Here is a 23,711-nt window from a genome sequence, read left to right on the forward strand (position 1 = left end):
ACAGCAACTACAGCTTGCTTGGCAAAGATATAAAATTTAATATCCATGAGAACTTTGTCTTGCCTTTAAGTTGAAGTAACTGTCCAGATTAAAATAAATAAATAAATAATAATAATAGAAAAATGAAAGGATAGTTATACCTTGGAATTTAGGTAGTCCATTTACAGATCAGCTCCTTGCCTTTTTCAGACCCTACAAAAGGGACACAATGAGACTAAAACCATGCGACTTACACTTCTCTTTGTTACTTCCCAGTGTCTGCTGAGTGAAAGCGACTTGGAATTTCAGAGCTATGGCAGCAGGGTTTTTATCTTGTTCTGTCTGTACAGCCTCTGACTTGCTGTGGTTATCTGGTTGTGGGCATTCCCACTACGGGACAGCCTCGTGCACCACCTATGTGCTGCCTAAGGCTGACGCAAATCAGCCACCAGCCAAGACTGGCCATGATAAGGGATCAGGGCATACACACACTTCACATCTTCCCTCTTTGTTATCAGGAGTACTTCATCTGTGACTCAGACCAAAAGGACTCCTAATATTCCTTTTTTTTTTCCTTTTTTTTTTTTTCCCCTGTTCATTGCTTATCTTCAGAAACATTTTATTTTTTCTTTCCCTGAGCAAGAAATCAGCTTCTTCAGTTTATCCCCTGAATAAAACGCTCCAGTGCTGTGCTCAGATGGGTTGTAAACACTGCAGGGGAATGTTTTTCAAATCAAATGTGAAACTACTCTTTTCACTTATACTCTTCAAATTAAACTTCATAAAATATCAGTGGGCTTTCTCATTTCAGACATAGACTGTGCAACAGCACCTCTTTAAGGTGAAATCCTCTGGGAAAAGAACTCAATAGATATCCCTTGAGGATGCTATTCTGCTCTCTCTAAAGAGCAGTTGCAGTAAATCTAGGAAGTCCTCAATAACTCTCAGCCCAAATTGATTCATTAGATAGATCCCCATCCTCTGTGGTTTGTGCACAGCTGCTTGGCTATGTATGAGAATTTTGAAAGGTAATCACACCTCTTTCTTTAGGCATTCAGCTGCAGTGGCGGTCAGAAGGGCAGAGTTGCCCATGCTGTTTCCCATACAGGTGCTGAATAGAAGCAGCTGCTATTGGGGGAGACATTTGCAAGGCCAGAGACAGTGGTCCAGAACAGCATTTCCTACTAGTAACTTTTCTCCTTTATTGTTTCCACTGAAGTAATCTGTTCTGCTGATGCAGATACCCTGAAATTCTCTCTATATTTTTTTCTTCCTGTCTCCTTTCTAGTCCTCAAAATCAGAGAAAATATAGGTAGTTATGTTTATCTGGCCCTTCCAGCTCTCACTTTGTGACCTCTTTCCATCATATTCCTAGACCTCTACCATCCTGTCCTGAGGCTATGACTGTTTGATTCCTTGGATATTCTCCTTTACTGATTTTAGACACAGTCTTGGCAGCTCTGAAGAAGCTCTTTAATTTGCTGTTGCCCCATGTTGATATTTATCAAGAAGTTACATGTATTTCAGGTATCACTTTATAGAAATTTAGTATGCATCTGACTCTTTTCCTTCCTAAATAACTTTCAGTTTGGTTAACAGAACTGTGTCTTTCTACTATAATGTAGGCCTCAGTCTCCGGTTAGTTGACTCTGTCCATTTGTTCTCCCGTCTGAACAAAGAGTTTTTTCTGAGGAGTTTTTTTTTTTCCCTAATTTCCAAGGTATTTTTAAATAAAGGGGTTTAGATGCATCCATAGTAGAATAGAAGCGATATCAAGGTCACTTATTTGAACAGCTGAGGACCTTCTCACTACCTCAGCAAGCAGACTTATGACTAACAGAGGGACATCCCTTTGTGATGGGAAACAACTCCAGAAGGGCAGGAGGTCCCCAGGGCTCCTCAGGGTGCTGTCTGAGCTTGTACCTGTTGAGGAAGCCACTGTCCCCTGGTTTTACCACGCTGTGCTGGGCCAGTGCCTGCTAGGCCCTCAGGCTGCCTGCCCTCTCTGCCTTTCTCAGCAAGTCCGTGTCTCCACCCACTCCCTCCTCCCTTGTTTTTGCTACACGCACCCACTTTGTGTGAAAGGCCACCATCGTGTACTGGCAGGCTGCAGAGGTCTAGCAGCCAAATTTTGCTATGGACATGTCTTGCTTGATAGGCCTCTATTAGGGATGGGATATGTTTTTGTTAAGGACAGGCCTAATGGGCATTACAGTAGTGTCCTCACAATCTGCTGCTGGCAGACCCTTTTTTGTCTTCTCTTTCTTGGTCATGGGGAAGGACTTTGTATCTTCGGGGTTTTATTACGGACGGCTCCTGTGGTCTTTGCAATTTAGTTAGGTCTGTTCCTATAATTACAATTTAGTCATCAGACTTTGAGCTGCTTTATCGTAGCACTAGAGAAACACAAAAATTATCTAAATGATACTTCCCTTGTTGCTATCATTTCTTTGTTTAATGTTAACAGTGCAGTTTTGTTACATAGAGCTCCTGACCTGAAAAGCCTGTGTCTGAATGATGGAAGAACCACGCAATATCCTAAATTGAGTACTAACAGGATGTGATGTGGCTGTTTCTCTGAGAAGAATTAGTCCTTGGTTTGGGCAGATGGTGCAGGGGCTGGTTTTAGATGTGAGGAAGCAGGGGCAGGTACTGATGGTGGAATGGAGCTGTAACTTGGGCAAGTCTTGGATCTTGGGAAAAAAGTTGTTGTTCAGACATGGCTAGCAAGAATGAGAGGTACTGGGAAACACGGTGAGAGAAGATTGCTGCAGAAGTCAGTTATCTGTGAAAGCCATAATGCAAATTTTAGACTTGATGCTTTAAAGACCAAACTTTTTTTCTTTTTGCCTGTCATTCCTCTAATAGCATTTCTCTGAGAGTATGTTCTGTTTTCAGTGGGACTACTGGCAGGTATTGCTTCAGGCAAAATCTAAACCTCGTAGTTGAGGTTCCACATCAATGATTTCTGCAGTTGAACTTGTACAGATTAGTGATTATTAGAGTTCTTATCTATATTTGTTGCAATTAGATCACTCTGCTATAGTCTTTAAAAATAACAGGATTTAAAACTGGATCGAGTAGCTATTTGCAGCATTCTTTTGAAAGAGACATCTTTATTGTGTATGTCTTTTATTTGCAATTGATGAAAAGGTTTTTGAGACATGAAAGACAGTCTAAATTTCAATTTTTGCAGCTCAAAATATGAGGAAATGTATGTTTATTGAGCAATCTTACCTGACATCTGCTGGACTGTGATTGATAACTTGTGCTGAGATCAATAGAAATGTCCTGTAATTATAATGTTAGTTTGCCTGTGAAACCAGGTCTGGCTTCAGGACTGAAGAGAGAAAGAAGGTGCCCACATGTCACTCTTGACATTTTCTCAGAAGTATTGCTGCCTCACTAGCTCACCTATCAAGCATGGTGAATTGCATTTCTTCTCATTGATTACTAGCTTTCCCGTGCTGCTGAAGGCATTGCCAGCTATTCCCTGACATGATGTAAAATCCGTTGAATGCTTTGGCAGGTACATTGTGTTAAGAATTGTATTTTTAAAGTGCCATTAAGCAGATGTTATTAATGTAGCTTTTTCATCTCATCTCTGAACTGGCAATATCTGTGTTTTAATATGTACATATGCATCAAAGTAGATGTGTCTTTATACCAATATTTTTTTATATTGTAATGATAGGCAGTTTTCAACAGAGTATTCATAAATGATTTTGAAAAGAGTTGGCTGAGAGAATGATTTTATTTATCATTGTCACAAATCTTTAAAATCCACAGGAAGGGTGTTTCAGCCAATGGCGTTATAATTTTGAACACCTTTCTTGACCAGACTTTGGAAATCACACTCTGTCCCTGAATACCCTGAGGGTTACATATCCCCTTGTCAAAGATGGCATGGTCGTTATTCACTCATATAGTGCCAGTAGCATTCAGAGGCAGTAATGGTCTTGTAGTGATCCATGTTATTAGATTTCAGTGGTCTGACAACAATTTACCAAATGCCAATTTCTATATCAGGAAGGGCAAGCAAATAAACTTGTCCTGTCAGCCTCAGCACCAGCATGCATGCGTGCTTCCTGGAACATCTGAGGCATGAAAATCATCAGGGCTATTTCTGATTCATCTCCCTTTGAAATAAAAACAGGTATTTATGGAGAAAATACTTCGGGTATTCACTGGTTCATTCATATCACATCAGGGCTTCTGTACGGGACTCAGCTCGTGAGGCATACACGTGAAACCAGTCCAGAGATTCCCTTCTCTAGAGCATTGGGGCATTTGCTACATGCTGGCTGATTGATTCACTCAGGTCAGTGGACATGTTCGTTCTCTCTTGCAAGTGATAAGCCCTGGCGCAAAGCGAGGCTGGTTGGATCTGGGCAGTGGTTGGAACCTGCAATGGGGGGCTATGTAGAAAAGGGCCGGGTGCCCTCTCTTGGCCATTTTCACAATAGCATCCAAAACCGAGACTGAAATAGCATATGGGAATGAAACAACCCGATTGCTTCAGTAATAGAAAAAGGCTTAAATGCTTGTGGCCAAATTAAGAAAAATGTTTATTTAAATGAAGGGCCAGGAGCTAAAGATAAGAATCTAAACCCACAGTGCTTCTCTAGCTTTGGGTGAGAAATGTTAGTCCATCCCAACGATAGGACTAATAGACCTCTCTACTGTTCCTTAGGTACTGATAATAGCTACAAGTGTACAAGTCAACATTCCTTAGCTTGGTGTTGTTATGGTCTTTCCTGTTTGCCTTGTGTCATTTATCACAGCTGTTTTGTCATGTAATTTACATTTTGATGAAACCCTGTGACTAGTTATTTCAACACGGTAGCAGTTGAGTGGAAGAGGTGGCTTTGAAGCATCATTCACGCATGCCAATGTGAGTGCTTTAGTAAGGCTCATTGGAGACCCCCTTAAATTTGTAAGGTTATTCATTTTATCAGCAACCCAACCTACCAGTTCAGAAACTACAGTATGCAAATCTTCTAATAGAAGAGCATGTACTGATGGTAAACAGTGGTTTGTCTATGTGTAAGATAAATGATCATTGAGACAGTATTTAACTTTTGAATAAAAATACTGATTAAATAAAAAGAATGTTTGATCAACCTTTTGTTGGTCGGATAAGAATGCCTTTGATAACTTGCAAAGCTGCAGTGTAGCGAAGGAGACTTCGTCTACAGAAAGTCCTTGTCATACTAATAAATGAAGGTATTCTACAAAGGATTTAAAATATATTTATGGGGCTCATAGAAAAATGGATTTTTTTATTTTTGCTGAAGACCAGCCCTAGCTATTGACTGTGATGGAGCTCAGCTGGTTTATATCTGCCAAGGTTGTAGCCCCATCCTTTTCCTGAGCTAGACATCTTGGTAATTTATTGATGGATAAAAGGGAACATGGTCTAGAGCAAAACTGGTTCTGAGTGCTGAAGTTGTAACCTGCTGCTGTTCCAGGCAAGTTACCTCCTGGCGATGTAAGACAGAAAATTAAATAGCAAACACAATGTTAGGTGTTGAACATATACACTCTATTTCCAGCTCTGCTATGGGCTTCCTATGCAACTTGAAAGATATTGTTAAATCTCCTAACTAATATAGTTATCTGAAAATAAAAAAACTCTCTCAGGGAAGTTTCTGCATCTATACGTAAGCCATGTTTTATGAAACACCCTTAAATGCCTACTAGAAAAGCACTATTTAAAGCTTTATTACTGGTTTGCTGGCACATTGTTGTGTGGCATTGATAAAGATATAGTGCTTGCCATCACAGGATATCGCATACTAGTGGGATGATATTTGCATTTACATGGGTATGTCTGATATTAAATTCTTCACTATAGGTAAAACTCTGATGCTCAGTTAGGGATGAAACACAAAGCACCTGAATGCATGTGAGTCTTTTGAAGAAGTGCATGACTTTGGGTGAATTTCCCCTGGCAGAGAAGCCAGAACAATCTTTAGGCTGAACAGAACATATCTGGAGGCAGAATGCAGAACTTGTAGCTTTGGGCAGCCATGTGAATGAAGACGGAGGAGAAAGATGGGCCACAGTGATAAAAGGGGAGCTTACACCTGAGATATCTGAAGGGTACAGGGAGGAGTGGTAAGCCATGAATCAGAATCAGTTGCAGTGCTCCACTTTTAATGTGAGCTTGACTCAGAGCCCTTGACATTCTTTGCAGATGGTGCTGCAAGTGGCTTAGTGGACCTTGTTGTAAACCAATTCTTGTTCTTCTACTAATTAAAACCAGAATGCATTTAATATTGAAATGCAAAATACTCCTATCATTTACTTGCATTCTTCTACTTGAGTTAGCAAGTCAAAACATCCCTACGTGAAATGGGACTGCAATATGCTCAGGCAGTATATATACAACAGTCATCAATCAGACAAAATATTTCCTGAGATGCATGATAAAAAGCAAGCCATTAAAAGCCTTGGTGCTCAGAACAGACTGTGCAGATTACCCTCCCAGGCTACCTACTGCCATTCTGTATGGAGCTGTTTTAGCTTATAAACAACAGTGGACACAGTGTTAAATTTTTGTGTGCTTTTATTATTAATTAACAAAAACAGGGCTGACATTTGAACATCAGCCCCATGTTTCCAAAGGTAGGTGGTTTTGAGGCATGTAGAATTGACTCTCCTCAAGGCTATACCTCATTAGTTTACTGATGTTGCATATCTGTGTATCTCCTGGAATGGAGTAGGTGTTTTACACACAAATGAAGGATGTGGGTGGAGGAGGGAAGAGGGCTGAATTATTCACTTTCCTGCACTGCAGCTTGTGTAATCATGTGTACCTTGGCCAAGTGAATGTAAAAGACCATAAGTTTGAGGCTGGTATAAATTAGTACAGCCCTGTTGAAGTTGACAAATGTATCCTGGGCAGCTTCTGTGAAGAGTTAGTCCTGCCTTATATTCACTGTTGTGAACGACTGTAAAGAAGAATCAGGCCTGAGGTCTCAGGTCTTGTTTACACATACTAAAAAGCCATAGGAAAACAGGGGGAAATGACATGTAAGTAAAAGTCTTAAAATATTATTTTGAGATGTACAGATTTATAGAGAGGTATACAGGTAACTTAACTGCACTGAAGCAGACAGATATCAGATGGTTGCTCTTGGTGAGGACAGAAAATCAGGGGCACAGAAGGATTCCTGTTCCAAGCCATTAATTGCCTCTGTTTTTTGATATTTCATAGGAAACCTAGATTGGGAATAAAACTCTCAGTCTATTTGACAATTCCATGGGTTAAAACACAGTGCAAATGCTAGGAAAATACCACATGGAAAAATAAAATGCAGTTTCTGAGTAATTAATTGCTCGGCACTGGTAAAGCAATGTAACCATTTATTAAAATAGACGGGGCTTTGTGTGCGATTCACAGCTGAATTGCCTGCTAATTAAGAAAGAACTAATATTCGTTTAGATAATAGTCTTGTCAATAATTGTGGGTAAAAGGAAGCAAAATTTTATTAACTGAAAGAAAATGGGTTGGATGGCTTCTGGATATTGAAATCTGAAAAAAAAATTTCTGAGGTTGAGAGATATTGTTACTGAATGGTACCAGCCGCTTCCTGTCGAGTGATTACATTCTATTAGACACCTGCCAGGACACTTTTCTCTCATCACTCATTATAATCAGTCATGGTTTTATATTGTATCTAATAACATGCTCTAGGGAATACTTAAGCATATTGTGAGGGAATAAAGAGGATGGGAATAAAAATATGATTGTATTATGTTGTTTGTTTACCTACTGGCAGAAATTCCTGTATCCATAATGTGGTATAAAAATAATTTTCAAATGTCTGTGGGCATCTCATTTCCAGAAAAATCAGTGAGGGACAGTCCAAATCCCGGATGGGGTTTGGGCTACATCCAGTAAAGGGTTTGGGTGTTGCAGACAATACCTGGTGAACCATATGGCTGGCAGAGTGGGACTCAGAGTGGTTTGCCTGGGCAGATAGGGCAATCCAAAATGAAATGCCCCGCTAGTAACAGTAAGTGCAGGGACATTCTGTAATACATCCTAATTTATAAGGCATCCTAATGTCTAATGTCTTAGGGATGCTTGTGTGCCTGAAACATCTGGGCTTTGCAAGAAATACATCCAAGTTCTTCAGGTCAAACAGGTACATTGCACAACCTTAGCCAGATATCACCTTGATCTGAGGACATCAGACAGAAAATTATTTAGGGTGGCTTTTTTAGTTGCTGTTTTTTTTTTTTTTTTTTTTTTTTTTCCGGCATACCCCCGCAGTGTTTTCTGGCAAAGACTTCCCTTTTCTCCATGCCAGAAAAGTCTACACACTTTTTCTGTAGACCCTAGGGGTAACATTTTGCATATATAATCTTAGAGATCTATGATGTAAAATTCTGCTTCTCAGTGAATCATTGATAATCCCTTTATGATCAATGTAGGTGAACAGGACTCTTTTGAATGAAGTCTTACTGTACTGTAAAACAGAAGGGCAAAATAGAAGAATCCTGCCTAAAAATATTAATCCCTCTCCTGTAGGGATCTTAAGGTAACTAGCTCAAGGTACACTTTTAGAGAGATGTGTAGATATCAGTGACCTTCAAACTCTACATGGCACTGTAAATTTCAAGGTCTCCCACAACAGAAAGTCAGTGGAGGAATTAGTACAGAATGAAAAATGGTCATGTCTGCTTGTCTCCTCCTACTTCCCCATCTCAGACTTCTCCTTCCAAAATTACAGGAATTGCACTTAGCTGTAACATGTTGTGTTGTTATAATCAGTAAATCAGTTGTGTTTTGTTACTGGACTTTTTGCAAGTGTCAGTCTGGAAGCTTACATATCTTCTGTTTTGCTTTCTTGAAAGTCCTGTGCTGAGAGAGAGGATCATTGTAGCTCACATTGAATTACAGTGCCTCTTCTGGGAAGCTTTTTGTATGTTTGCAGTATTTCCCTTCTCTGAAGTTTGTTGTTGTGTTATTTGTATTTGGAACATTTTTGCTCTTGCAAATAATGAGCATAGTTAGTATGATAGTGGAGGAACTGGTATTCATGTAGTGTGCAGTCCTTTTCTGCTTCTCCATATCTGCTTTCAGTCTGCATTGAGAATTTTCTGGATTCAGGAAGTTGTTCCTTGTGAGCCGAGTGAACTCCGTTCATTGAGTGTGACATTGATTGGTAAGATGTGACTTTTACAAAAGCAATTACCAGTTAACTTGGCTCTAAAACATTTTAGCTGGCAGCTAAGGGTTTTAATTTTCAGTCTTCTTAATGGAGAGCTGCAATGATTTGTTGAAAAATGATGGAAATCTTGGAAACCCATAAGGTTTGCAAAGTAAACACCCCAATGAAAGGAAATAAACTAGTTGCTGAAAAGCTGGGTCAAAGAGGGGACTTGATCTAACTTTAATTCAAATAGTAGTACATATTGCCTTTATCATCAAAATGTTATGAGTGTATGTACTGGTAGAGAGATTTCATTCCTGAATGCCTATTAATACTACGTAGCTTTAGATTGTGTTACTTCAGGTCTAGGCAACTTTTCAAGCTGAAACAGTTCTGCCAAAACACCTTAAAACCAAAATAACTTGTGTGCCCAATCCAATCTTTACAATATAGTTCTAACGAGTATAGCATGAACCAAAACCCAGGATGTGCTGTTTATGAATTGGATCTTTTGGAGGATCAATATATATATATACATATATATATATCTCACATATATATACGTGTATATACATATATATATATATATATACACACACATATATATATATCACAGTTTTCATTTTCAGGTCCTTTCCAATGACCACTTACATAATCACCTGTTGCCATTATGGAATCTGTTAATCTCTATGTAATATAGTGCATTATTAATGAGACTTAACAGATAACAACAGGTAACTTGCAGATATCCCTTTGGTGAGAAAGTGCTATTTCCCATGTTTATTCCAATAAGTAGTCACTCATTTGGGTTTTGTTTGCAATGTTGAAGCTGAGGAATGAAATTTCTCCTGATTGTTTATTTTTCAGCTTCATGCTAAATCAGGAGGTAGAAGTGTAGTCCTCTCAACCTTGTAGTGATAACTACAAGGACTTCTGAATCCAGAGATGAAGTCTGCTTGTCTATGACTGCACTAGATGATTTTTGATTACTAGATATTTTTTGATTACTAATGCTGGTGATTTTGACAGCCATGTGAATTATACATTGCATAACTGATGGCCATAGACTAAACACAAAGGAGGTAATTTGCTCAAGGGGATTAAGATTGACATCTTAAAGAGAGAGTCCTTAGAATGAATTCAGCCATAGGTTCATGTAAGGGCTATCTATTGCTATTTATTATATGTAATTTCAATCTCTCTCTCTCACACACACATCTTTTAAATGTTTTAACAGTCTTTGTCCTAAACATTACAGAGGACCTGTCTAAACATTGTCATGACATTCAAGATCTTGCTAGGGAAAATGTACTATCCAAAGACAGGAAGGATCAGACTGATGATGATATTATGATTGTTCATAACAGTAAAACTGTCAGGCAGAGGTTTATCAAGACCATGGGGACAAAGTTTAGGCCAATAAAAAGTGCACTGGATTAAGGCATTCTTGTATTCAAATCACTCTCTTCATCCTATACTTGGTCATGTTTATGTTAGATTTGGAAATTCTTTGGATCTTGCTGTGCCTCTCTATAGTGATATATCTCTCTGTAGTGCTTATAATAAACCCTAGTGATACTAATGCACCATAAAAGTCTGATTTTACACATTCTGAAATTTACTTTGATTAGTGACATGAATGAGTATCTAACTTATGGCAAAACTCAACCGAATTCCCCAACAGTTTATTTAGTGAGAGAACAAAACTTTACTAAGTCTGTGAGACTCACCTGGTTCCTGTCCCAACCTTTGACTCTCATCAGGTTCATCAAAGTTTTTAGGGAATATGGTGGCATTCTGATGAAACAGGTCAGAGCTGCAGTATGACATGAATTTTGACCTTGTTTTATTTTATAACTTAGGACATTCTTAATCAATAGCCCAGCCACTTTTAAAAGTAAGAGGTGTGACTGCAGATGTTTTAACGTTGAGCATTAAGACAAAAAAAAAAATATTTCATTACCCTGACTCTGAAAATATTCTGGAAACTGATGAGCCTTTCAGTAGCAGGGAAGTAAGATATTAATGTTAAACTGAAAATGTCATGTCAGTGTCAGATTTCTTCTCTTTTGAGAGATCTCACAACAGTGTGGAAAAGCAGAATAAGGAAGGAGTGAGAGGAAGACATCTTCATCTAGAAAGAAGTTCCTAGCCAGTAGACTTTTGTCAAGGATGTTGTTGAACATAGAAGAAAGAAATGAATCAGTGGAACTTGCACAGAAACTTGGGTGTCTCTGAACATTAGATGAATACGTACATTGAACACAGTCCAAAGATATTCATGGAGGAAACAGGCTTGGTGAGGTGGGAATGGGAAGCTTCTATTTAATAGATCAAATCACTGGACCAGAATCTCAATTTTATGGGCTTTATTTTCATTAAACACAATTCATCTTTTATTTTTCTAAATACTTTGCTATAAGTGGCACTGTAAAAAGCTGAACACAGAAAATGAGAAAGTAACCCTGCTTCAAAGTGTAATTTTCGGCACATAATGCAAAGTAAATAATGACTTAATTTGTCTAAGATAACAAATTTATTATGCAATTTATTAGTTTGGATTTTTGAACTACAATCTTTCCTGTGTTTTCTTGTGTTGTTCACCATGCCAGGGCACTTTGCGTAGTACTTTGTGTTTTGTATGAGGACCAAGAGGGCTATCTGCCAACATCTCTTTTCCCCACTATCTCTCTACCCTGATTCCTGGGGCTGTCAGATCTGGGAACCTCAGTGAGGTTGGGTTTCTTTTACCCCCGAGAGCTCTGCCCCTCTTGACTCTCTCTCTCTTTGTCTGTCACCTAAAAATTTGACCTTAGACTGCATTGGTGTTGTATTTAGAGATTATTGTGGGGAGAACCTGATTTGAAGAAGTTGGCCTTGTTGCTCTTTTTTTTTTTTTCTTTTAATTTTTTTCTGTGTCTCAGCTCTCCCTAGGAGGCTCAGCCAGTGGCTTGAACTCTGTGTGGGACAGAAATGTCTTTGTGAGCTATGTTTATGTGATGTTTCCCTTACAGTGAGATCTAAAAACGATGGTGGATGATGATGATCCTTATGACACTGAGAAAGTCCTCCTCTATTTACCAGTCATAACCCCTTGAAAAAGAAAGAGAGAAAAACAAAAACCAAAAAAAAAAAAAGGAAAAGGAAAAATAAAAAAGAAGATAGAGAAAAACAAAAGCCTCCCAAAAAACACATATCAAAACCAAATTGGTTTAAGAGCAGGGATGAAAGCTGACTTTCTTTTTGTCTTTTTTTGCCTTTTTTTGCTTGTTTTTACCACTTGGTAATTCCTTGGCCTGTGTTACTCTGTTACGATAATACATATACAAATGGCTAAACTCTGTACAGAAACTGCAGCTTTTACCTCCCCTCTGGCTTAGCATTTTTCATGAGATTATAATGGGTATGAAAGGTATGAATGTTTTTATTTTTATTACCAAGAAACTTTTCCTCTCTTTCACATCTAAAGTAGAAAATAAAGACAAGGAAAACTAGCCAAGCAGTTGTCTCTCTCCCTCTTAAATCACCTTGATGTTTGCTGTTCCAAACGGGCTTATTCCCCAGTTTTGCCTGGCTGTTTGGTAGGCTGGTAAAGAGATGAATGATGCTTTAAAAAAATGATTTCTGCAGAGTGAGTTTTCTGAAGAAAATGCTGAAAATGTCTTCTAGTCTGTTTCCTCTTGGATTACTTAATTTTTTTCTGCTATTTGGACTGCTGCTCAATCAAGCTCTTTCTTTGAATCCATTTACTCACAGTCTTAAGGCTCTGCCAGGGTCACCTCACTCTATTTTCATGTTCCTCCTAAAAGTTTCACTATCTTTTTGTATTTTACTGTGGCCTAAATCTCCATCTAGGCTCCCCATAATTTCCTATCCCTTGCTTTTAAGTCTTAGGCTTTACCTGTTCAACAAAGATCCTCTTCACTGTTTCATTCCTGGCTCTTTCTCTTTTCCTTTCTGGTTCTTGACATCCCATTGACTCTTTTCTGGGCTGCCTTGTGTCTGCTGGCACCTCACCCTTGGCTGTCTGATGTGTACTGATATTAACAACCAGGCCGTCAGTGCTGTCTTTCATTGCTGGCACCAACAGCTGATACTAGATTTTAGACCTCTCCCATCTGTGAACTTCGATCTGATTTTTGGAGATAATAGTCCAGCCTCCTGGTGATTCAGAAAGGTGCTGTTAAAACTGCGTACAAGTAATTCATCTTCATGACTATGAAAATAAATTTCAAGTCCAACTGTGTGATAGCGCAGAAGTAGTAGGAGGTATTAAGCCTTTGTAGTTGATGCTTACTGCATGATATACTCACCCTTATTGTTGTGGACAAGAGCAGAAGGTAGGCTGGCATTGAGTGTACCTATTGAATACCTACACTACACATGTTACAATAAATAAATAGCTACTGAATGCTGGAGCCTTTGCAGTATAATAATAGCACTGAAATAAAAGGCACAAGTGTTAGTTGGCATTAGTCAGAGACATCATCCTAGTTTCCTGTCCTCAGTAGCAGCAGCTGTTCTCAGGTGACAATCAGACACTGCTGAAACAGAGCTGGTGAAAGCTTTAGGATGTTGAATGACTGCAGGGACAGGAGTTGGACTTGATGATCCTTGTGGGTCCCTTCCAATTCGGGATATTCTATGATTCTATGACAGAAGTATGTAACTGGGAAAACTCTGCCATCAAAGTGTGTTAGAAGCTATAATGGCACCCAGAAATCTTGGGAGTATATTGAAAGTCTGGCATGTAATAATCTCTATATATTTAACATGTAAAATGTCAACAGTGGAGCACTGTCAACAGTAGCAGCATGGACATTGATGGGCAAGAGTGCAACAGGAGTGATAAAGGAGATACTAGCTGCCAAAAGCCACTGTCAAGGTGGTCAGAAGATGCTCTGAAAGCTGTCTCTTGATCTACATAATGGATTGCTATGTCCTAAAGCAGAAATGAAATGCCAAAAAATAGTGCCTGGAGAGTTTTGGCTTTTGGGAGCTGGCTCCATCCCCAGTGAAGGCTGTTTTTTTTTTGTTTGTTTATTTTTTTGACTCCTCTAGGCACTGTCACCCTGGAAATGAGGCAAGAGCTGGGCCTCTCGTGGCATTCCAGTGCGTTTGATGCAGGTCTGACAGCAGAGACTGGCTGGTCCTCAGTAAATTCTCTGCCATCCTCTTTCTGCTAGACGGAGACATTTTCTTTCATAAAAACTACTGATCCTCCTACTTTGATCTAGTGGCCTTCAGGAAAAGGGTGCATTTCAGGCTTGTGGTTTGAGAAACCTCTTCATTTTTTCATTGTGTTCTGCACTCAGTGCAGGAGGGCAGCAGTGTCTTGGTAAAACTGCCAAATTTCTTTTGTGAAAAAGACAGCTAGCTGGCCATGGCCTTGACTACAAGCTTCTAAAGAGTAATGCCCAAACATAATAAACAGGTTGAAATTATAAAATCATTACTGTCACAGTTTACAAGTTGTTAGTTGAGCTGTTTGTGCTTTGCTGATTGCTTTCATTCTTCATAGGAGTATGTAATTAAAATATTCATATTTAGATTGCGGCCCATTTAGGGCTGAATCCTGCTAGATGCTGAGCAAAATTCTGATAGTACTGAGAGATCTCAGCTGTCAAAGAAGCAAGAGTCTTCTGCATCTGGCAGAGTGCCTTAACATTGATTTGTTCTTATGTTGGGATAAAACTGGCAAGGAATAGGGAAGCAGTTTAGGGCTCAATTAACAAACAGCCTTTAAAAAATGTATTTCACTTTCTGCCTTAGGCTTTGCCTAGGGCTAGCCCTGTTCACAGAGCTAAGACTTAAAACTGCTTGTATACATAATATCCTGTAAACAGTAATTCTGCTCTAAAATACAGGCAAGTCAAAACATCTAAGAGACAGAAATTAATGTCACAAACACCTTTGGAAAAGGAGTCAATCAGGCTGCTATTAGGTCAAATTATTCAGTGGAATAAGATTTTTTTTAAGTGTTTGCCAACCAGAGCAAAGTAAATTCATTTTGGACTTGGGCATGAAGCAAGCTGGGCTGAAGAAGTCATTTGGCTATTGTCTGGGGCATGAGGAGACTCTTGTTTTGTTCTGGGTAGGGAGAATTTTGTGCATGGAGTGGTGTGGAGATCGAGCTCTCCTGCAGCTGGAAAATGCATTAGATCCATCTATTAACTATGATGGTGGCTACTTTTTTCCTGTGGCACTTCACAAAAGTCCAGAGGGCCTATGCTATACCTATGGGGAGTTTTGATTAACTCTCTTGTGTATTCTTACCAAAGGTTATGTTATGACACAGAGGAATATTTTTGGAGAGGTGTTTTTGAAGAAGCAATAGAAATCATCTCTGCAGAATGACAGTGGCTGGGCCTGTGGTCCTGTGACCCTTCTTCTAGGAGGAGCTAATTCCTAGAAAGAGGTTAGCACCACTGCCCCCCTCCCTGTCTGCAAATCATCTAGGAAGCTGGGGAATTGAGAGTCTTCAACACATTGCAGTCCTTGTACTCCTTTAATAGGGACAACTGCTATACCACCTTCGGGTGATTTTCTTCTGAGGTTTTCTAGAGGTCTTTATGGGCAAGATATGCATTCATTTGCTTTATCTTGCTAAATTTATTTCTGATTATCTGACTTTATGAGATCTTTTTGCTTCTCTTTCCATTCAAGATGAATTCAGCCAGTATTAAGAGAGAATAAATCCATCCACAGCAAAGTGGAAGACTTTGACTCACTTTGAGTCTACATTCAGTTTGTCTATACAGACTTCCTAAGTTATTATGACAGTGCCAAAATAGGAGATCTACTTGATATGTTTTTGTTTTGTTTTGTTCGAGTAGAGGAAGACTGCCTGATCACACGCTTTCTTGGCTCCCTTTGGGGAAAGGTACAGTATAATCTCGGAAATGAAGCTGATTCAAAGTTTCTCAGCACTGCAAACAAAACTGAATTTTGCTGTACCAAAGATGGAGCTTGGATCTGCTCCTGCCGTGGGGAAGAAAGAGACAAGCCATGAGGATATGAAGATTTGTCACAGGGAAAGAGTGATCCCTGGGAAACTGTGCTTGCTGCTCCTGCTTCTGCAGGAGGAGCAGGGTGCAAGGTTGACCTTTAGGAAGGAGTCACACCACTTTGTTTCTTCAACAAAAGAAGTCACAGCAGCTAGTCTACAGGGGGCTTATACAGGCTACAATAATTTTGAGCAACGCCATCAAGCGGTCTCTAGGAAGTGCAATAATATCATGGCATTCTTTCTTAATGAGAGCGTCTGTGAAAGACAGAGGAAGGGATGTAGACTGAGGAACGGAAGGCATTACTGGGCAGGTCTCTGCCATCTCACTGTGGTCTTTGCGTTCGAGTCTGTAACAGAAGGAGCTGTTCTATCAGTAGCAGTAAGAGGAAAAAACATTCTACTAGGTTCTTACAAAGGCTAGACAATATATATATGGAAATTACATTTCAATTGCGCAAACTGAGGATTAAAAAATAAGGCTTATAGGCTCTTTTTGTAAATCCTTAGTCCCTTTGAAAGTTAATTGATTGTAAGTGTCTGAATAACATGCATCTTTTATGAAGGGTTGATTAATGACTATAAACAAAACCAGGATCTCTTAAATCTATCCAAATGGTAGTAACAAATCTAAGTACATGAAATGCTATAATAACTATCATGAGTGACAAATTCTTAAAGCAAACTTCTTTTGTGACCATAGTTGTGCTTTCTGGCAATTATTCTTGATGGGGAATTGAAACTGCAGTTATCTAGATTATGTAGATTCAGTTTTACACTGGAAATTTCATTTTATTTTTTAAGACATGATATTTAAAAACGCTATGGTGTTTCAAATTTCCACTTGAGAAGCTATCAAAATTTTAAGGAGGAGTCACAGTTAAATGTTGCTATCAGTTAACGATGGATAGTAATTTTTTCATCTTTGCTGAGAAAGAATTTTCTCCTGCTGTCCAGGATATTTTAATGCTTTGTCTACTACGGAGGTGAAGTCCTTGTTTTTTCTTATTGTCACATATTTTGATGCAGCACCTGATGCTGCTCTTGATAGAATGAATCATAATCTGGTTTTACGTGTAGATCTCATAACAGGGGCATTGACTGATTTTCTCAGTTTTATTTAATTCTCTATCCATATCATTTCATATCTTAAACTGATAAGGCATGAAATTGTCTACTAATTTGCTTGTGCAGTGCCTGGTAGACCTGAATTCAAGTGGGATCTCTCCATTTTATGTCCATCATAATTAGCTGTTCATGTTGCATCCGCAGGAACAACTCTTCCAAATTTGAGCTGAACTTTCAAACGCTCTCACTTTATATGGCCTTTTCAGTCATAGCTATTTTATATGTTGCTAATCATGCAAAATCATGCAGAAATGTTGCATGTCTTTACCTGTGATGCTCTTCTCATATTATCTGCTCCTTTCATTTATCTCCTTTCCTCTATCATTCTGCTCTGAGTGTCCGTTTATTCCCTTCTCAATTAAATGGTTTACCGGTTTCTGTGGTATATCCCACAAAGTCCCAGTGGACAGCCTTTGCTTATTTTTTTTGTTGCTTGTTTGTTTTGTGTGTGTGTGTGTGCATGTGCTTATTTGACTGGACCATGTGCAAATGGACAAAATTCTGATTGGATTTAGTAGAGTTGATTGTAGTATGGATTAGGTCAGAGTTGTTTTGTTAATAATGTAAAGTGTCCAAAAAAACACATCATGAAAATGAAAGGAATGATTAAAAAGGAAGTCTCCTGGCTCTCTTGCAAAAGTTCCAGCAGGTTATTTCCAGTTCAGATCATAATTCCTTCAATAATCTCTTCCCTGGTGCTTTGATATTTCCAAATGCTGTCTCATTTAGAAACCAGAAGGGTAAAGATACTTGCAAATGAGACTGTATCTGATAAAGAAAAGAATCATTCCGACATTTCAGCTCCTCGGGAAATGATGGCTGCTGAGTGTGTGGGGAAGGATGAGCTAACAGTCAAAAAGCGCAGTTTGTAATCAAAGCCTGTGATTCTTTTCTACCTACATGACAAATTTCTTGTAAATCCCTTAATTTCTTTTCCCCCTTTCAGTGCCTGTAGAAAAAGAAGCAACACAACTTCCTTACCTTACAAAGAAAATCATGAGGCACATTTTTGTTTCTTTTGCAAAGCAGCTTAGTATTTATCTGTTGAGAAGCTGTTTGGGATTCATGGACTGAAGGTACCTTTATTCTTTTTTTTTCCTCTTCCTGTGCAAAATATCTGCACCTCTTGACCCCTCTTTCATCCACTTCATGTTCTAGTTGCTTGTCTTAATATAAGCAGTCTCTGAGTTGGCAACATTTCATGCAGGGGCACTGCACTACCTTCAGCTTCTCTGCAATGAATATTCTGTCCTGTCTCTTAAGCCCGGCCCTGTGTTCCTAATGTCAGGCTGGCTTTGTTTAATATGACCGGCAAGGTAGCATGTGTTTCCAAGCTGAGTCCTGCTGCCACTTCTGGAGGTATCTCCCATTAATCAAGAAGGCTACTTTGTCATAGTGCAGCTAATGTTATCACCAAACTTTAAGTACAGAGGTGGAATAATAATGGCTCCTGTTTCACTAAATGGGGTTAACACAGCTGAATAGCTTCCCTGATGGTTTATTATATTAGTCTTTCAGAACATTGACTGATTTGTTTTTATTACCAAGAAAGCTTTTGTCTTATGAAAATGACTTGGGACCACAGGTCAATGTTTTCCATGTCACATCTCCATAAGAAATACATTGCTTCATTATATTTTGTATTCTGCCACTGCAATCTGTATGTCACTTAAATTTATTTGTCATGATACCACTGCCAGGCTGCCATTAAATTGTTAAAGGATATTCAGGAAATGTTTTTGCAGTAACCTTTAGAGGAAGACATATGGAAATGGACTATATCTGTTAATTGACTTTTTGATATGCAAACCTTCCAAAGTGTAAGGCCTGGTATGGATCACTCCACATGAGCAGAATATTTAGTGTGATGATGTTCGTGATTTTTCTGTGAGGCAAAAGAAAACATGCTCTAAGACGCAAAAGAAATTGCTAATTACCTATTTATTTAAATTAAGAGACTAAAATGTTAAAGAATAAGAGTGAAGTCCATAGAAAGACCATAATATATCCCTCTCTTCTGTTCCTCCACGCTCATCTCCAAAAATAAAATGGTCTGTGATATCTTCTTGCCTGAATAATGTTTAAAAATTGCAACTCACAGAAGATGAACAGACAGTATGAGGGATACATGGAAAATGAAAACCCCTGATCAGTCTGAGAACTCATGGGCAAAGTTCCCGAGGTGTTTCAGGTTCATCTGAACCAGGAATCCCAGTCCTTGGACATGGCACCCCCCCATTTGGAGAAGGAGCTGTCAGAGAAGAGGCCACTACCTCTGAGCTAACAAGAGGTGATGGTTCTGAGACATGTCCTGGGGGACAAAAATGAGACTGCAAGCTGGTAGCTGGGAAAGATTGTGCTCTCCTGCTTCAAACACTATGATCTCTAGCAAGATCACTAAGTTAAGAGGTATTTAAAGTATTAATTGTTCATACTTCAGGCCTGCTCAGACTATCTGAAGCTAGAGTTCTTAATACTGATTCCATAGTAATACAAATACTTGAAGATAGAATAATGTAGCAGCGCTGAAGAAAGGTGCTCACTTTTTTGCTTGCTAAGCTTTAGTTTGCCCCAGTTCCCTGATACGATTTGGTGTGGGGCTTCACAAATGTTTGTGGCGGCATAAAGTAGCATAGGGACATGCTGTCTTCTGCCAGGCTAGCTGGCTTTCTGGAGGTGGCAGAAAGGATGAGCTTTGTGTAGCAAATCAGGTTTGGAGTTACAGTGGGAGCAGTAACCCCAGGAGGCACGTGCTGACAACATGAAATAGGGGTAAAAGTAGGGTGAGGTTGATCAGATATGTACCTGTTGCCCAGACAAATATGCTTAAGTGAAAATGTACACTGGTCAGTGTGAGATATGTGACGAGCATAGTGACAAACAATAAAAAGGAAATCCACAGCCTAGGGAAGACAGAATTATTTGCTTTAAAGGAATTATGTCATCCAACAAATCTTGAAAAACAGCAACAACCACCACCTAAACAAAACAACAATTTTGCAAAGTTTAACCACTCACTGTTATTTAGGCAAGAACTGCAGCATAGTCTGAGCAGCCTAAAAAAAAGAGGCGAGGGAGCAACATCCAGGTATCTAGAAGAAATAGAAAGTTTATTAAATTCATTCAAAAGACTGATGACTAAAACAAGCTTTTTGTACCTTCCCAAGCATTAGATTAGCAGGAGATTTCATAGATAGCACTGAGAAGCCTGCTTATGTGCATGCAGTTTGGAAGCTCTGCTCACAGTACCTCTCTAAATGTTAACCTGTTTTCATTCTTTTGGGTTATTGTCTGGCAAAGACAGTATAGAACAGGTCACAGGAGCTCTATAACAAAAAATATGTGGAATGAAAATATATGGAATGCAGCTGTGGCATTACATTTTTAAGAGAGAAACTATTGAGAGACTAGAAATAAAGGAAGCCAATATAATTATTATTTCTGTGTTCATTGCTGTCTCACTAGGTGAAAACCAAAGCAAAGACATTAGAAAAAACTGCAGTGTACCTTTCACGGAGCTTTGCTTCTCATTGTAGTGTAGTTCAGTATCCAAAATTACATTTCTGGAAAAAGTTCTACCTATTGAATTTTCTGTTTTCATTAGAGTTGCTCTTCTGCATTATTGCTTATAAGCTTAGTGCTAACCAATGATTCTCAAAATATCTTGCTTTTCTAAAATCGGTTTGCTCTATGAAGCACAAGCCTATAGGTAGACACCTACAAGTTTTGCTTGAATTTTGGGGTAGCAGTAAGCCCCTAACCTGTTTAACCCTTTGCAGTATTCACAAGGCTTGTGTGAAATAGAATACAATGTAACAGAGATACAGAAGAGAAATTGCTTTAAGGAATATTTCAATTTAGTTCACTAACCATTAAGTATTGTTCTACTTTTGTGAACTTAAATCTCTACTGACACAAATCTTTTATGTCCTGCAGTGCAATTTGTAATACTTAGATAACTAATGCAGTTAGAACAGTTTTCATTAGACCTGAGAAATTTTGGAATTGCTCATTATCTTTGAACAACTGAGTGCCCATTTTCTGCAATTCGAAAGTTTTTACATTTTAATAAATAAGTATTCTCGAATATATTCCTGAACTCTATTTTATCCATCATTGTTTAAAAGATAACATTGAGGTCATCTGGGATATATTTTTGAGACCAATAATAACTGTCACATAGACAAAAAGCTATAGCAAAACCATGGCCTGAAATCTTCTACATATAAAATCTTGTGCCAAATTCAGGAGCTGGTTATGAAAATTATGTATACAGAAATTATGGCATATTTAACTAAAACAGAATGAAATGAAAGTGTTGAACATTTTCCTTTAAAAACACACAAAAAACCACTTGGGGCCATCCTAAAACCAACCATGTTTTTAGGCTCTAATGGGCTGAAAAAATATGCGTTTATTTTGCTTAGAAATGTAGGTGGGTGCCACTCTTTCCAATTGATGTCTATGTGATTGATTTGACCACTGAGATGTCTTGGGGTTCAGATTTTCTCCTGCCAAAAAGATCTTTGAGCCCCTGTCATCTGCCAGGTTGAGCTGGGGACCCATTTTCCCTTCCTGATGTGATAGCAGCATGGCCAAGAGCAGACACCGACGACCTTCCAGTGGCTGTCCACTATGCAGCCTCAGCCACCCACAGCCCAAACCTGTCCTGTGAAGTGCTTCTCACTTCTGTCTTGCTTATCAAGTTATACACACCAGCTGTAACTATGGCAGTTGTGTTCACATTCTAATGCACAAGGAAAGTAACCCTGCTTTAACAGCAAGGTAAACCACCAAAATTATCAAATTTTCATCAAATTATTCTGTATTATTCTGAAGATGCTGGAGGTTATAGTCCATACGTGTGCAGTAAAGAAACAATAGTTGAAACTGCAGTGACTTTGTGCCTCACTGATTTTGCTTAGGCTCTTACCTTCTGGGGACAATCTGGTAGTCTGAGTCTCTCCTTTTAAGAGAATTTTAATTTTTCTCTAAATGTGCCATGTAACTAAAAGGCTTCCCTAAGGCAGCAGAAGAGGTAGTACTTTAGATGGGGAACTGAAACTTGGCTAAAAAAAAAAAAAAAAAGCATTTGTCCTTTCCAGTGCTATTCCCAACTAGCTTGTCTCTTCCACCAAGCAAATCACCCACATTTTCCCTAAACTTCCTTTTGCAGGCTTGGGGACCTGTAGAATCCCTCCTTACGTGAGCCTCCATAATTTACGTTTGCTCCATAATTCAGGTTCTGGAGGGCTTAGTGATTTTGTCCCAAACCATGCATTTATACTTTTATTTCATTGCCTCTCCTTGCTTTCTTGTCTCGTATGCTCACTTTTGGCATTTCAGGGAGCAACAAGGTTCTTCCTAAGCCAGATGACACATCTGTTCTTCTCTGTTTCTGAGACCAGTTAACTGGCCTTCCTATTAAAAATACCCTACAAATAACATCTTCTCTAGGTTTTGTTTTTGTTTTTGTTTTGTTTTGTTTTTTTCTTCAGAAATGGATGAGTCTGAAAGAGAAAACTTCAGTAAAAGCAATCTGTTTGACAAAATCAAAATCAAATGAACAAAATTATTAGGATAAAATGTAGGGCTACAATCTTTATCAAAATTGTTATTGATAAGCTAAAATGTATTTTCTTATTCATTTTTTTTTCTTCGTTAAACTATTCTATCCCCACTATCCAGAGAGAAACGTCATCACGTAACCAGAGAGCAGCAAACCTCCAGCTGCAGACCCCTGCAGACAGGAGTCTGTAGGCAATCAGTTTGGGAAACCTCTGCCCCAGGCTTCTAAATGATTCAACATTTGTGTAAGTCAGGCTCATTCTTCACTAAGAACAAAAATGGTATTATATAGCTAAATAATTTTTTAGCCATGTTCATTGTAATGCTAAGAGGTGCAGACATTATGTGAATTATTCACTAATACATTTTTTCTCTCTAATAATTAGGTAATAATAAAAAAAAAGTGTTTGTCAGCTATAAATATGCACCCAAACTGTGCATGAAAAACTGTGTGCTGTTTGTGTTCTGCTGAAAAAATCCTTGCTGTGATAACGCATGGCTCTTATATAAGTATTGTAGAGGTTATGGGGTTTGGCATAGCTTAAACCAGTATTGCTAAACCCTTAAACTTCCATTACATTGGGACATATTCTAGTTTAATAATACAAATGACATGTAGAAAATACTACATTGACAAATAATGAGATGTTGTTATATTGTCCTGACAAACCTGAGTATTTCAGGCAAAGATAAATCTTAGTATCTGGCCTTTTATTTTCCTCAGCCCTTTTAAAATCTTCAATGTGATACTTTAGAATGAGGGATATTATGTAAATTCTAACATATTACAAGGGGGAAATTTGACAATTTGACAATTTAGTCAAACAATTTGACTAAAATAGGTTAAGAGGTCTTATGAATTG

General features: G+C 38.6%; 1 protein-coding gene across 16 annotated transcripts in view; it reads left to right on the forward strand.

Annotated features, from left to right (window-relative positions):
- Nucleotides 1-23,711, forward strand: part of TUNAR (transmembrane neural differentiation associated intracellular calcium regulator) — a 163,524-nt gene that overhangs the window by 81,591 nt on the left and 58,222 nt on the right. For 2 of the 16 annotated variants that reach the window (XM_083838138.1, XM_083838132.1), the window contains 2 exons: nt 18,227-18,356; nt 22,969-23,093. The exons of 11 other annotated variants lie outside the window; for them this stretch is intronic. The gene's annotated coding sequence lies outside the window, so the exon portion shown is untranslated. Of the gene's footprint in view, nt 1-4,189; nt 4,301-18,226; nt 18,357-22,968; nt 23,094-23,711 lie in introns of those variants that run through there. 3 more of the 16 variants (XR_014585020.1, XM_083838139.1, XM_083838141.1) reach the window with 2 other exon arrangements.

The sequence above is a fragment of the Anser anser genome, assembly GCF_964211835.1.
Source record: "Anser anser genome assembly, chromosome: 5".
In the NCBI taxonomy this organism is placed as follows: Eukaryota; Metazoa; Chordata; class Aves; order Anseriformes; family Anatidae; genus Anser; species Anser anser.